Below are 14882 nucleotides of genomic sequence, written 5' to 3'. Positions count from 1 at the left end.
TGGCAGGATGCCGGCGTGATCTCCGCAAGACCAAGGACGATTTGTATACCGCAAGTGCATGGTTTCGTGTAGCTTTTCCCTCAGAGTATTCCCCCAATGTTTATCAATCCACGGAATCAAAGAGACAAGAAACGATCTACTAACATAGAAATTCCTTTGTGTTGATGTGGTGTAAAACGAATCTAATCTACTAAAAACGACAAACACCGAAGGTTGCGAGAGAAAGTTAGAGATAACCAATCTAGATCACCTAGATCATGCATATGTTGTAGTTCCAGCTAGATGAAGTGAAGTAAGGTAGATGTGAATCTCAATGAAAAGCCTCTTTAAATCCAAAATCTCCAATCCGATCCCTCAATACTCTGCCTACTCTGTGGAGACGGCATGTCACGACGCCCCCCTTTTGAACGAACCCCCTTTGGTAGTTCCGCCATGAACCTCTAGCCACCATGACTACAAGATCATGATAAGCGATCTATCTCGATAATAGATCTAGGATGAAGCAAACCCAAAGAAAAGAACGAAATCGAAAGAGAGAACATGGTCGCTAAACATTCGGAATCACAAATAACTTCACCATGAATGATTGTACATCACAAGATCACAACCGGGGCCCTACCTTGATCTTCATGATCCTAGCTCCAGAACTCCGACATGGTCTTCCTTGCAAGGTTCCCACATCGGCTAGGGCAAACCCTAGACAACTAGCATGACCCTCGGCTCTCCGAGAGGTGTCCCTCTATCTTCTCTGCTCCTTGGCGTCGTCTCCCGAATTGATCTCTGCGTGAACCTTGGGGAGGGGTCTTTAAATAGCCTCAGGAAACCCTAGGAAAAAGGGGAGGCCGAACCGACCTAAAAAAGGGCTGGGCCGACCGGCCCAATGGGCCTAGACCGGCCGGCCTGGCTCATTCCTTAGCCGTCTCGTGTCCTTCTTTCTCCCCAAGTCTCCTGGAATCTTCTAGAGTTTATGCCTTTCATGATTGCGCCCCATTAGACGTCGTTATCTTCGAGATTTCTTCGAGGGAAAGGGAAGGATGAAAATCCTTCCTTAAATCTCTCTTTGCTTTGCTTAGCCCCGAAGTATCTTGATCTTATCTTGTGGGCTTTATTGGAGGGTGGATGTGCACGAACGGGCCTCTAATCATCATGGCCTTCGGTCCTTTGTTCGGGCTTTGGCCTTCGTCTTTCTTCATGTCATCGCGTGATCGTGGGCCTCGTCATTTCATGCTCCAAAATTGGCCAAAAACCTGCAAAAACGAAGTACCTCCAAAATATATGTGCAAACGCGAAAACGACCAATAATTGGGCCAAGGTTAGGATGGTTAGTGATTTTGATATTAAATTTATGCCATTATCAAAGTTAAATAGGGGATAAAAATGGATACTTAAGGAGCGCCAACAGCGCGCCAGGTAGGGGCAGCGCTGCGTGACATTTTCTCTTTTGTTCCTATTTGATCTCCAGGGATGGAGAGCAGATCCAACCCATACCCCATGGGCATCTCGGATCCGCTTCTAGCAGGATACGTGATCTGGTTCGGGAGTCTCGAGTTCAGAGCAACCGGCAACGGTTACCTCATGGAGCTCCTCTCGCCTAGACGCAACCCGGACACTCCGACTTCACCAGCCCGGCGCAACAGGCGCTCGAGCCAGCACTCGTGACAAGCGCGCGCAGAGCGGCGACGGGCGGCACGCCTCAGCTCTCCCACGTGGGTTGAGGCTGCAATGTCATGGCTCAGCGTCGCGGCCGACGGGGCAATCGCTTCGTCATCACGTGCTTCGGCGTCAGCTGCGCCGACACCATCATCAACTGCAGCCCTAGTGCCTCCCAGGGAGCGTGACTGCGGCGTCGCCCTTCCGCATCGGGATACGCAACGCTGCCTCCTACGCTTCTTCGTCCAACACCAACTTCGCCGAGACCATGGGAAGGCCCATACATCATCGCCGATGTGCTCAAGCCCGGCACGTACAAGCTGGCGAACGAAAACGGCGAAGTCTTCACCAATGCTTGGAACATATAGCAGCTACGTCGCTTCTATCCTTAGAGTTCCGAGCTATTTGTACATTGTTTGTACTCGCATTTTCGATTTCCCAAAATAATAAAGAAGTATGCTTTACTTGTTTATTTTTGGGAACCTTCCGGACCCTCGGGGGCTCGGATGCGCACGAACACTGAGGTATGCCTGGCTTTACCCTCGGCAAAGCCAAGCCTCCCTCGGGGGCTACTACGGGGGGAACCCCCGAACGTCCTCAAAAATCGCCAATGTTTTTTTCGAAAAACTTCCGTCTCTAAGTTTCTCGTACACTTGGAAAAAACGGACGCGAGGCATAAGCACTATGGTACGGGGCCGGCCGAGTCGTGGGGTCGCCTACGCCTCCGGGAAACGGCACCCCCCTCACCACCCCACGCCTACGTCGCTTATGAACGCGAAACTCCTCGTAGAAGTTTACCTAAGTCGCGTACGAGAACACAGAAGTAGAGTAAAGAAAACACGGGCTCGAATGCACAAGGCCTCTATGGGCCACACTGTCGATTTAATAATAACGAATTTCTTAAATTCACAAGTACAATTACAATTACAACGAGTGCTAATCCATTACATGGGCTCCGAGGCCCAGTTTCCCTACAGGTAATCATCCCCACTTTGTGGATCTGCAACAGCATCGAACTCGGCTATCGGGGGGATGTCGGCTTCGAGCTTCTTGGCTAAGGCTGTGGCGAACTCCTCGGCGTCTGCATCGGCGTCGTTGGGAACGACGTACCCCGATGACACCCTCTGGAGATCCATGATGTAATGCGTCGAGGCCACGGCGAGGGCTCGTAGGACACCGAGGCGGAAGGTGCTCTTGGCATGCTCGGCGATCTGGCCACCTAGCATTCGCAGGTGGCTGATCACCGAGCTACCGGAGACGGCGCCCTCCCCCTCGAGCTCCTGGCACACGCTCACGGCGGTCCGCTCCAGGTCAGCGTACTCCGCCTGCGCCGCCATGAGCGCTGTGTTGACCGTCTCCTTCGCCGCAGTCTCGTCTGCCACTTGCTGCCTCAGCTCTGATAAAAAAAACGAAGATAAGCTACGAAAGACTAGAACCCAACAACATCGAAATTTCGAGCACTCACCTGGACCGGGCACTCATGCTGCGTTTACCCGTGCCACTCCTTCGGGCCCGCGGCACGCTGACGCCCCTCGACGACTGATCGGAGGGTGTCGTCCTCGAACCCGCCTGAGGCCTCAAGGCCGTCTGCGCGGGCGTCCCCGCGCTTGCCGCGGACCGACCGCCGCCCGTCGACATCACAGGCACGGGGCCCCCCTCGCCCGTCGCTGGCAGGGGCGACCTCCGCTCTGTCGCGGGCGTAGATGATCTGCCGACCTTTGCCCCGCCACTGGCGTGGGCGACCTCCACTCCGTCCCCGCGAGGGGCGGGTCCGCCAACAGCCCCGATGCGGGCCTCACCTCACGCGGCGCCGCTGGCGCGTCCTCATCGCCAGCCTCTTGATAGACCGGCGGGGAATCCGCACCTGTTGCCACCTCGCCATCACCCGGAAGGTGGGCCTCGGCATCCGAGGTGTCCTCCTCCTCCTCACTCGTGGACTCGGGCGTAACGGGCAGCGGCTTCCCCTTCCTCCTCCTTTTCCTGTCAGCGGCCGCCTCCACCGCTTCCTTCCGCTTCTTCACCGCCTCTGCGTGAAGGCGGTTGACCTCGCGTTCCTCCGGGATCGGAGGCCTCGAGGGGTGGCACTTATGGCCCACCCCCTGCAAAATGCAGTCAAATCGGAGTCAGGAAGCAGGAAGGGGAAAGGAATAACACAAATCGACAACGGGTTGAAATCGAGACTCACCACTGAAATGTACTCCGGCTCGGGGTGCATCTTGATCTCCCAGAGATCGTTTGCGTCGTCGGGGAACTCTGCCACCGCATTCCTGGCCCTCCGAGCAGCGATGCCTCGAGGGAGCAGCACCGTCGACGTCCTCGAGCCCGAGGCTGGGACCCCGGGGGTGAGGCCAAAAATTGGCAGGCTCCTCTCCGTCAGAGCAGCACCGTCGACGTCCTCCAGCGCCTCAGTGAGGACCTCGATCCTGGCTTGGTGCGCTGGGGGTGACACCCCCCAGTCCCACTTGGCTGGTCTCTCCCGAAGCACCTTGTTGGTGAAGGCCGGGAGCTTGTTGCCGAAGTTGCGCAAGTAGAACCACCCACGATTCCACCCGGCGTTGTTCGTGGTCATCTTGTTGGGGATGTAGAGGTTCTTCCGGCTCAGGCGCAGATGGAGCATCAGGCCTCCGGTGCGTGCGAACCTCTTCAGTTGCCCCCTCACGTTCTCGACGAAGAGCTCACCGCGGAACAGGTGGATCCACAGATCCCAGTGGGCTTCGATCCCCAGGTACCCCTCGCAGACGGCAACGAAGACTGCCGCATGCGAGATGGAATTGGGGCCGAAGTTGTGCAGCTCTTCTCCATAGTGCTCGCACAAAGCCCGTATGAACCTACTGACGGGGACGCCGAATCCCCGCTCGTGCAGACGCACGAGGCTCACGACGTAGCCTTCGGGGGGGTTCGGCTCAGTCTCCTCCGGCCACGGGGAAATCCACGCCGACCGCTCCGAGCTGATGTTCATCGGTAGCAGCCGGTCGGCGACCAGTTGCTCCAGAACCGCCTCTATGGCGGTGGACTTCCCCCACGGCAGCCGCTCCCGGACATCCGACATTGCTTCGAACTACGGGGGAGATGTGGGAGGGCAAGCTTTGTGGTGCCTAAGGTACACTCTCGCTCTCTCCTTCTTCTTCCTCTCGCTCTTGGCTGTGGGCTCAGGATGCAGGGGAGGCGAAGAAGACAAGGGAGATTAAGGCAAATGGCTAGGTGAGCCCAAACAGTCCCCCTCTCTCGCTTTTATTTTACCACGACGCACAGATACGCCGCCATGGCCCGAATCTGCCGCATTCAATGCAGTATATTTTGCCGTCACTGATGGGTGGGTCCCATGACCGCGGAGTCTCCCACGCGCGCACTCAGCAATAACTACGGCGCGGTAACCGATGGGAGCGGCGCGACTATTGTGCTGTTCCATCCGTCAGCCGCCGCCCACACCGCTTCGTCTACCCGAGGTAGCCACTTGAAAAAGCGCGCCCGCACTGCACCGCACGAACCGGGCCACGTCGCCCATGACTAGTGGAAGACCCGCACACACGACTAGCGACTTCGCGCCGCTTGTGAACCATGACGGAATATTCCTTTCGGGGGCTGTTCACCCTCGAGGGAACCTTATTCCGATGCCTTACTGATCAGGGCCCCAGATCGCCAGAGTCAGGGACTGCATGGACGTGCCGTACAAGCTACCCTCTAACGTGGAGTTCGAGACGTCCTACGCAGTGTTCAAGGCCAGTCGAGGGTGCCTAGAAGGGAGATCCCATCGAGGGAGAGCATCGAGCCCTCGGACCCTATCGAATGGGTCCGAACCCCGCCTAGTGAACCTTTGCGAACGCTTTATGTGACGAGCCGACCCTTATCGAACGGGGCACGGACGTCCACTTAAACTACCCGATAACAGCTCACCGAAGCAGCCATAGCTCGCGGCCCAGGCATGGGTAGCATGGTGCGCTTCACCCCTCCTCCCTGCGGAAGGGCGACGAGGGCCGTAACCAAAGTCGAGGGTTTCCTGAACGCCTTTACGTAGGCCGGGGCTCGGGGGCTCCTCGCACACTGCGGCTCAGGCCGCACCCTCGAATGGGTCGACGATCATCGATTGTGAAGTTCCGTGTGTCTAACCAAAACTCCCACTCTTAACGCACGCCTGCTAGATGGTTAAGCTGGATACTGGGTTGCTGTGCCAGCACGAAGAATGCCGAGGCCGGCTGAAAGAGTGCTGATGCTGGCTGAAAAAGACGCTGGACGGCCACCTCAGTAAAGCAACCAAGCGAGGCGACGTTTATAGCCCTTGGACGAGTACAAACACTCCTCCAAGGCCTCGGGGGCTACACCCGCGGATGCGCTGACACGCCCCCACGGAGGAAACTTCACACATTCGAGGACTGAAATCTCCTGCAGGGGAGGCACCCACCCATACACTTTCGGTCGTCCTCTCCACGAAGGAGAAGGGGACTTCATTGCTCTTTACAAACAAAGATTACAAAGGGCTACCGGCTTAAAGCCGTCGAAAAGTACATACGCATTGCCACTTGCGTGGCAATTTTCCCTGTCTTGGGGAGGAGTGAGCGACGAAGAAGAGCACCAAGCCCCTGGCTGGCGCGACGGCCAGGCTGCTAGGGATTGTGAGGAACAGCCCCCAGACCATACGGGTCCAGCGGGATGCCCTCCTCGCAAATTTTCTTCTAGCATCTCCTCCACCGAAGACCCTGCGGGGGGGGGGGGGGGGGGTCAAGCTGGCGGACAGCACCCTCCACACCATCTCCCCGAGAGCAACCTTGTCGCCAAGGGGGACGATGCGAAGAACAGCCACCAAACCTGGCGCCAACGCCATGGTCAGGCGTCTCCATCCCCCTTCAGGCTAAGGGACATTGCAGAAGCAGGACCCCATGGGCCCAGTGCTCTTCTGCTGATCCCACTAAAGCTAAGGGATGGTGCGCACGCCCTCTCCGGCTTTCCCCCACTGCTCGCAAGCATTCTTCTAGCATCAAAGCCTAAAAAAGCCAGGCCACCCCGTCTGGGTGCCGGTCGTGAAAGGCAAAGAAAAATATTATGAGACTTAGGCGATGCTAGAAGTAAGAGCAGGGAAGTTGGAGAAGAAAGTGAGTCCCACGACCCCTATTTATAGCTGCGTCGGGCGCCAAGCTTCAAGCCTGTCGAAGGGCGAAGGCTTGGACTGCTCGTGATGGCGCGGCCCTCCACGAGCGAAAGATACCCTCGGTCATCGTGCTGAGACATGACGCAACAAAGCAAAGCTGAGCCCTTGGACGCTGAGCGGCGCAGCATCGGCACTGGCCGACTGCCCTCGAACGGCGCGCCGCGAGGTGACCAGGGGAAGCAGGGCCGAGACCCTGAGCGCGAGACAGCGTGGCAAAAGCACCGGCTGCAGAGCAGCAGGCGCCATCGTGGCCCTAGCCCACTCAGCACGCTGACGCATCTTGTCCCCGGAATGAAACAAGAAGGGGCACGCGCCTCGGAGAACTGTCTCCGCAGGCGCACTACCCCGACCGACGAGTTGTCACATCCGCCGGGCCAGCACCTAGGTGTGCCTGACGGGAGCGCAGCATCGATCGATCACATCAAGGGGTAAAATCGCCAAAATACCCTTTGGCCGAATCCCTTGACTCGACCAAAGCCTCGGGGGCTACTGTCGGGTACCACGATTAGGGATACCCTAATCGGGGTACTAAGGTCACCCTAAAAACGCAAATACATATTAGGCAACTGAGCCCACGAAAGCCCAAGGCCTCCTTCCAATCTAGAAGAAAGGAAAGGACTCAAAGAAGCACAGCACGCAGCCCATCTGCACCCCCCTCGGACCCGTAGGGTAATCTCCGTCTCGCTCGAGGGCTCCCATCGGGACCCTCGATCGCGCCCTGTATCTCCGCCTCGCTCGAGGGTAGCGAACCTACCCTCAAGCAGGCAAATCATTTCCGCCTCGCTCGAGGGTAGCGAACCTACCCTCGAGCGGGGCGAATCGTCTCCGCCTCGCTTGAGGCCACCCCTCGACGGAAAGGACAAACGGCCCTTCCGTTCACCCGCCCGTCATACGGGGGCATTAAAGGCCAACCACTCCTCCACAGCACCCAGGACCGACGACGTCAGGCCACCATCCCCCACAGTGGCTGTGACCGGAGTCCCGTCCGCCAACTCCGGTCACTGCTCCGCCATCCCGGACGCTGTGGCAGCGCTGTGGGAACCTGCAACGCGGGATGAGACGTGCTCGGCACAGTTCCTGTTACTATTCTACCAACTCCTGCTGTCCGGACTTCACCTCACCACACCTATGGCCCCGGACCCGCTCCCTGCTCGGGAAGGGGTCTGGTGTTGCCACGTGCCCCTCAAGGAGGGACGTCTAGCACTAGCAGCCGGAGGCCCGGACCTCCCCCCTCGAGGGGGTCCGGGACCTCCACGTGTCTCCCGGACCCCTTAGTACACGCTCTAGCACTCCGCCCAGAGGGGTCCGGGACCGCCACGTGCCCCGCTACCGCTGGCGCACATGTGTATGTAAGACCTTGGCCTGCAGGGCCCACGGAATGGCACCACGCCACGTTTGGAAGATTGTACACCATACAGAGATGACCACGCCGCCTGCTGTTGCTGGCAGGACGCCGGCGCGATCTCCGCAAGACCAAGGACGATACCCAGGATGACTGCCACGACCAACGCCATGCCCCACAGTGTACTTCCCACAGTGCTCGACCACTGCACCCCCGCGATTCGAGGGAAATACGACGACTTCCACAATTCCTTGTGCATGTACACCGTCCCTCCTTGTGACTATAAAAGGAGGAGGCGGGCTTCCTTTAAGGGGGATCGTCACCTACGTCGTCGCGAAATAAGACCACTCGATAGAATGCAACACTCAGCACCACTGAGCACCCGATATTGGCACTTGCCTCAATCGACTTCTCCTCTAGCAGAGACTTGGGAGCTTCCCTCCCTCTCTCACCTCGCCTGTACCCCCTACTACAGGCACCTCCGGTGCAAGATTATATAGTGCCCTCACACACCCCCTTGCTGGACGTACGGCCCCGCGGCCAAAACCAGGATAAACCCGTGCGTTACTGTGCTGCCTCTTGCATCAACATCTGGGACGAGGAAACACGCAACATTACTAGTTGGGATCCGGGCCGCCGGATCAGGACACCGACAGTACCAATTCAGAGAGAATATCAAAATGGGCTCCACCTAAGCATTACCAGAGCATACCACAAAAACAAAATGCTCTAGACCTTCCCAACTTCTACTTCACTTCATCTTAAGTACCACTCCAAAGAGCATGGCCACCACAACTCCAATCAGGCAGACAACAACTATCCAAATCCTCTTCTTCTCCTCTAATTTATTCTTCACCATTGCTTGCAGTGCAGAGCAGCAGTGCTGTGAGAACCTCCACCTAACATTGAGCTGCTCTTTCTCCCTAACCAGCTCTTGCTTCTCCATTTCCCAGCTTCCTTCTCAGCCTCAAGGACTTCCTTTTGTTTTGTGACCTCATTCTTCAATGCCCGCTCTGCCATCATGTCCACCATGTTCTTGTCGGCCTTCTCGGCGAATTTGGAAACCATATCCCACAATGTGAGGATAACCTCTTGAGCCCTCTGTGGCCACTCCTCATCCATCCATTGCAGGAATCCACACCGTGCGGATTTGTCCTGTGGAATAGAATACAACAAATAAGCAGACTGTTAGTCTTCCCAAATCGAACGCAACGTGCACAGCAATCACTGAAACAAAACCAAAAGGAATTACCTTCAGGGGGCACCCAAGGAACCGGCGACCAATGTGTTTGCCTTCTCAGACGAACATGCGACGAGGGTGCTTACCATGACGGCAAAGCACCAACGATTCATGCACAATACCACCCCAATGCGAATCCTCTATACCATCAGGAACACCACTACCCGAAGAACGCTACAAACATGACCAAATTTATAGACCGAAATTTGATTCATCAAACAAATTCATTGCCAATTCACACGATTATAATCAATTGCAATGACAGCAGAGATAGCAATCGCCAACCAAATTCATTCATACATCCAACGCAGTAAACTACAAATGAAACCCTAGGGGGAAGGTCAATGGAAACTCACCGGAGAAAGGGGGCCTGATTCGTCGGAAGAAGACTCGGATCCGGCGTCCCCGGAGTCTCCCCCGCTCCCAGAATAAGACCGTGGAGTCGCGGGAACCAGAGCTCGACGCCGCGGGCGAAGCAACGGATCCAGCGACCACCGGCCCCGACGTCCTCGCAGCGCCGGTCGTCCCCCACCACCGACTCTTGTTGAAGACGCAGCGAACGCAGGGGTTCGCCGAGCAACACTCGAATGGATCCGTTTGCTCCTCCGTAGGGGCCGGTGAGCTCACCTCGAAAGAGCTCGACGGAGTGGGGGCCCTGAGACCCGTCGGGGACGGACTGCGGCTCACGCGGCCGCGGCTCGGTCCGGCCATCTCCGAACGGCGGCAATGGCTTCGGCCGACGGTGGACCGGCCGAGGTAGGGCTAGGGAGGGCGAGAGAGCCGAGGAGTCGCGAGCGAGAGAAGAAAAGGAGACCGCGGTAAAGGCTTGTGATGGTCATCGCTGCCCTTCACCCTCTTTTCATTCTAACGCACGGTGTAAGGCCACCGATGAAAGCCCAGGGGTGGACTCACCACTTTAGCCAGCTGCAACCAAATAAGGTGACAACTTCTCCACGAGTAAAGGCCAACCACTAGCATTTTTTTATTTTTGTATTTTTCAAAAAAAAAATTACAGAAATATATTTTTGGTTTTAGGTTTTACAGTTCTATACCCCTACCGCCCGGCAGGGGGGCGGCAGGGGGCCTACCGCCCGGCAGGCAGGCGGTAGGGACCTATATGTAAATAAAAATAAATTTAATTTGCGCAGAGGTCCTTACTGCGCAAATTAAATTTATTTTTATTTACATATAGGTCCCTACCGCCTCCCTGCCGGGCGGTAGGCCCCCTGCCGCCCCCCGCCAGGCGGTAGGGGTACAAAACTGTAAAACCTAAAACCAAAAATATATTTCTGTATTTTTTTTTGAAAAATACAAAAATAAAAAAGACGCCCAACCACTAAGCAAACCAAACAAAATCTATACTGGGCCTGCATTCACCTAGCAAGTGTTTCTCAAGAAACGGCATCCTCGAAAAAATGTCTGCAGCGGGCTCCCGTATATGTTACTCCACGGTGTAGTAACCTCCCGTTTCCATTATTATCACGGGGTTTCCGTATCCTCCTCCCATCCTCAATTCTCAACTGCCTGCGCCCCTGCCGCCCGCAGAATCCACTCCAGGCCGCAGCGCCCCATCCCCGCGCGCCCGTCCTCTGCCGCCGAAGTCGTCACCCCGGCCCGGAGGTGTCGCCGGAGGCCGAGGGGGAGGGTGGGCCGCAGGCTACGCGAGGGAGGAGGACCGCGCCAAGCGGTCGGCGCAGGGAGGGAGAAGCGGCGCGCGGCCAGATCCGCCGGCGTCCGCGCCTGTGGGCCTCGAGGGGAGCATGGATCTGCGCCGGGGGGCGGGTTGCCTGCGTCGTTCCGGAGCTGCCTCGCCTGCCGCCGTCGGCCACTTTGGATCCCCGCATGGAAGCGAAATCCGGGCTGCCGCCGCCTGCCGGAGCACGCGCCCGGCCGTCCGCTCCCGCCTCCGAGCCTGGCCGGCCCGGAATCCCCTCCGTCCGTGCGGCCGTCCTTGGGTGCGAGGGTCCTGGAGAAGGCGTCCGTGCGCACCCGTGGGTGCAAGAGGAGGCGGCGGCGTTCACCTGATTCGGCAGCGACATCCGAGGAGAGCTCCTCAGCGCGTTCCGCCCTCCGTCCAGCCCAACTGAGGTATGTGCGCTGCAGTTGCAATGGTGCTCGGCGCCAACTGCTAGCCTCACGTACAGAACACTTTGGAAATTCATTGCCGGCAAACATCCATGCATTCATGCCATCTTGATTAATTGATATGGCCTTCGTCTCCCTCACGACTGCTCTGTGCTTGGGTGCGGATTGCTAGCTAGGATCTCGCTTGGGATTGGGGATCCCGTTCAGTGCTTTGATGCTGGCCTTGTTTAGTTGTAGGCGTAAAAATTTGTCGTATTTGAAGTATTAAATATAGATTAATCATAATACTAATTACAGAACTCGTTTGTGAATTAGCAGACTACGTTATATTGATCTGAAACGAAGACCAGCTTTTTTCTTTAGAAGTGTACAAAAATAATCTGATAATAGGTCTTTCTGTTTATAATGGGGGGTAAACATGAGCTACTCTAGCTGCAGTTTACATTTCAATATGGTATGCCTAATATACTTAGTTTAACCTTCGATTTGCATCTACTGTTGAGCAGATCCCAGTCTCATCCACTGGTGTTCGATGAGATCATATTGTAGCTGATAGTGTGTGTTTCGGTCATGAAGCCTATGGTGTGCAGCAACAAATGCCTCCCTGTCTGGGTTGTTGCTGTACGGAACTAGTTGTTCCTATGTTCAAGAAATCAACATTACGAGCATGGGCTCCTTCATCTTCCACTACCATGTTATGCAAAATAACACAAGTCATCATTATATCATTAATCTGGCTACGGTCCCAGCCATATGCGGGTCCTCTGATCACGGCAAACCGAGTGTGTAGCACACCAAAAGCACGCTCTATATCCTTGCGTGCACTTTCCTGTTGAGTTGCAAAATTTTTCTCGAATGCGCAGGAGAGCTGCGCATCAATATATTAAGAAGAAATGTTGAGTTGCAAAATGCCGTGTCTTCTGCTCCATGGGGTGACGAATAGTCTTAACAAATGCAGCCCACTCAGGGTAAATCCCATCCGCAAGGTAATAGCCCATGTTATATGTCCTTCCATTCACTGCAAACGACACAGGGGTTGAACGTCCCCTTAGGTAACTGGAGAACACAGGGGATCTGTGAAGAACATTAATGTCATTGTTACTCCCCGGCATGCCAAAGTAAGCATGCCATATCCTTAGATCATGCGATGCAACAGCCTCTAAAAACATAGTTGAATGCTTTCCTCTGCCCGTGAACTGAACCTACCACACTGTGGTGCAATTCCTCCACTCCCAGTGCATGCAGTCTATGCTGCCTAGCATCCCCGGGAACCCACGATTCTGCCCCTCTTGAAGAAGCCTAGCTACATCGGCTTCGTTGGGTGCCCATAGGTACTGCTCGCCAAAAACTTCAATGACAGCCTGACAGAAATGATTCAAAGCTTGTCTAGCAGTTGAATCACCAATACACACGTACTCGTCAACAGCATCCGCCGGGAGTCCGTAAGCAAGAATGCGCATCGACGCGACACACTTTTGGAGAACCGATAGTCCTTCCTAGCCAGTCATCACATTTCTTTTTGAAGTAGTCATCATGATTTTTAACAGGCTCTTTAATGCACTTAAATAAAGGACGAAACATCCGAAACCTGAAACAACACTTCTGATATGAGGCACTAGAGATATAGGGCTATCATTATTCGAAATATGCACATCTATACCTTCTACGGAATTGCTTGTCGTGGTACACTGGATTTGGAACGAAGTAGTCGGCATTGATCCTCTTATGACCAGAAGGAAGGTCCCTCGGCCGAATAACCTTTGGTGGAGCATCACTTCGACGACGCGTGTGAGAGCTCTCTGCTTCCACCAGGAGATTGTATGTCGCCACCTCTGCTTCATCATCATCAAGCAAGAAATGCATGTCATCGTCTTCCTCCTCCATCATCCAGTAGCTTCGCAGCATGCTTGAGTAATCGCTCATGGCTGGGACCAACACCACCTGTTCATAAATGATGCTCATCAGGAAGTAATCAAGCAAACAACAGGATGCATATTTAAAATAGATTCTTGAGTGACCACCCAATCCGGAATTTTCAGTTGTAGCATCATCCAGCAGCAATGAAAATAACAAATTACCAAACTTAATCTCATGAGAGCACAAATCTACGTGCGTCACCATATATTTTTTCAGGCAATGCAAAACACAGATTGGAAATTGATCTTGCGACATTTGGGTGGGCTCACGTTTTTTTTTCCTCTGGAGCTCAGAAGAACTAGCAGACGAAGGGGCAGAGCGCAGTGCTGCACTTGAAGAGGCAAAGCACGTCCGGCGCTGCCGCCCACCCGGCACCTGCGCGCCGCCGCACGCACACCCCCGGCCCGCAGCTACGCCTCCGCTGCCGGCCGCCGCACGCCGCCCCCGGCCCACGCTGCGCCTCCTCCGCCGCCGCACGCCCCTCGCTCCACCTCCGCCACCGCCTGCCGGACGCCTCCCGCGGCTTGCGCCGCATAGGCCTCCGCCACCGGCCAAAGCAGACCTCCGCTCCACTGCCGCGCCTGGGAGCCCACGCTCCACTGCCGCCTCCGCCGGTCGGCAGGGCCAGCACGAGCAAGCTGGATGGGGAACGACGGGTCGACGACAGTTGATGCGGGAGGGAGAAAAGGGAAAAAATTAAACTGACACATGGGCCCATATGTGGTAGTTGGTATAGAGTAGAGATTTAGAGAATGGATGGCTGCAGAGAAATATAATATATATGAATATAATTTCGATGACTAGGATAACATATTATCTTTTGAGGATGAATATAGAGAAATATGAGTGTGAACAGTCTAATCCCACCTCAAGAGCCGGGGTAGTTTTTAAAAGAAAAAAAGTCTTTTTTGCCTCTCTATTGGACTGAGTCCGTTTTTTCTCCTTGAACTTTGAAATCGGCCGACCAACTTCCTTGGACTGCCGAAACCGATCGCACGACCTCTTTCAGCGGGTTTGAGGGCGGTTTTACTATTTTTCTTTTATGTTTATTTTAATTGAAACTTTGAAAAATTATAGTAAATCACAAAAAATCATAAAATAGAAAATCTAATTTTATTGGACTCCACGTGAGTAGATATACTCAGTGAATATATTATATGGTATACTTTAGTACATATTTTTTGCTATATCTTTAGATATATAATTTTCTGTAATTAATAGCTACAGTTTCCGTCATCGAATTATTATAAAATTTGTACTACAACTCAATCATATAATAATTAGTCTGCCATAAAAATTTCACCATAATTGGATGACGAAAACTGTAGCTATAAATTAATTAAAGAGAAGTATATATCTAAAGATATAGCAAAAAAATTTGTACTAAAGTGTACCAACATAATTAGATTTTCTATTTTATGATTTTTCGAGATTTACTTTTATTTTTCATTATTCAGTTAAAATAAACATAAAAGAAAAATAGTAAAACTACCCTCAAACCAGCT

The 14882-nt window shown here is 54.3% G+C and overlaps 1 long non-coding RNA gene across 1 annotated transcript; it reads right to left on the bottom strand.

Moving 5' to 3' along the window:
- Positions 1-12513: 12513 nt before the first annotated feature.
- LOC120703425 lies at positions 12514-14043 on the bottom strand. Its single transcript, XR_005686955.1, has 3 exons — positions 13647-14043; positions 13121-13401; positions 12514-13048 (listed from the first exon to the last, which is right to left on the bottom strand). It is a non-coding gene; the product is annotated as an uncharacterized LOC120703425 (long non-coding RNA).
- Between the last annotated feature and the right edge of the window lie 839 nt (positions 14044-14882).

This window comes from Panicum virgatum, chromosome 4K, assembly GCF_016808335.1.
Source record: "Panicum virgatum strain AP13 chromosome 4K, P.virgatum_v5, whole genome shotgun sequence".
NCBI classification, from domain to species: Eukaryota; Viridiplantae; Streptophyta; class Magnoliopsida; order Poales; family Poaceae; genus Panicum; species Panicum virgatum.
Note: the sequence above shows the minus strand (reverse complement) of the source record. Positions and strands in the feature narration are given on the sequence as shown.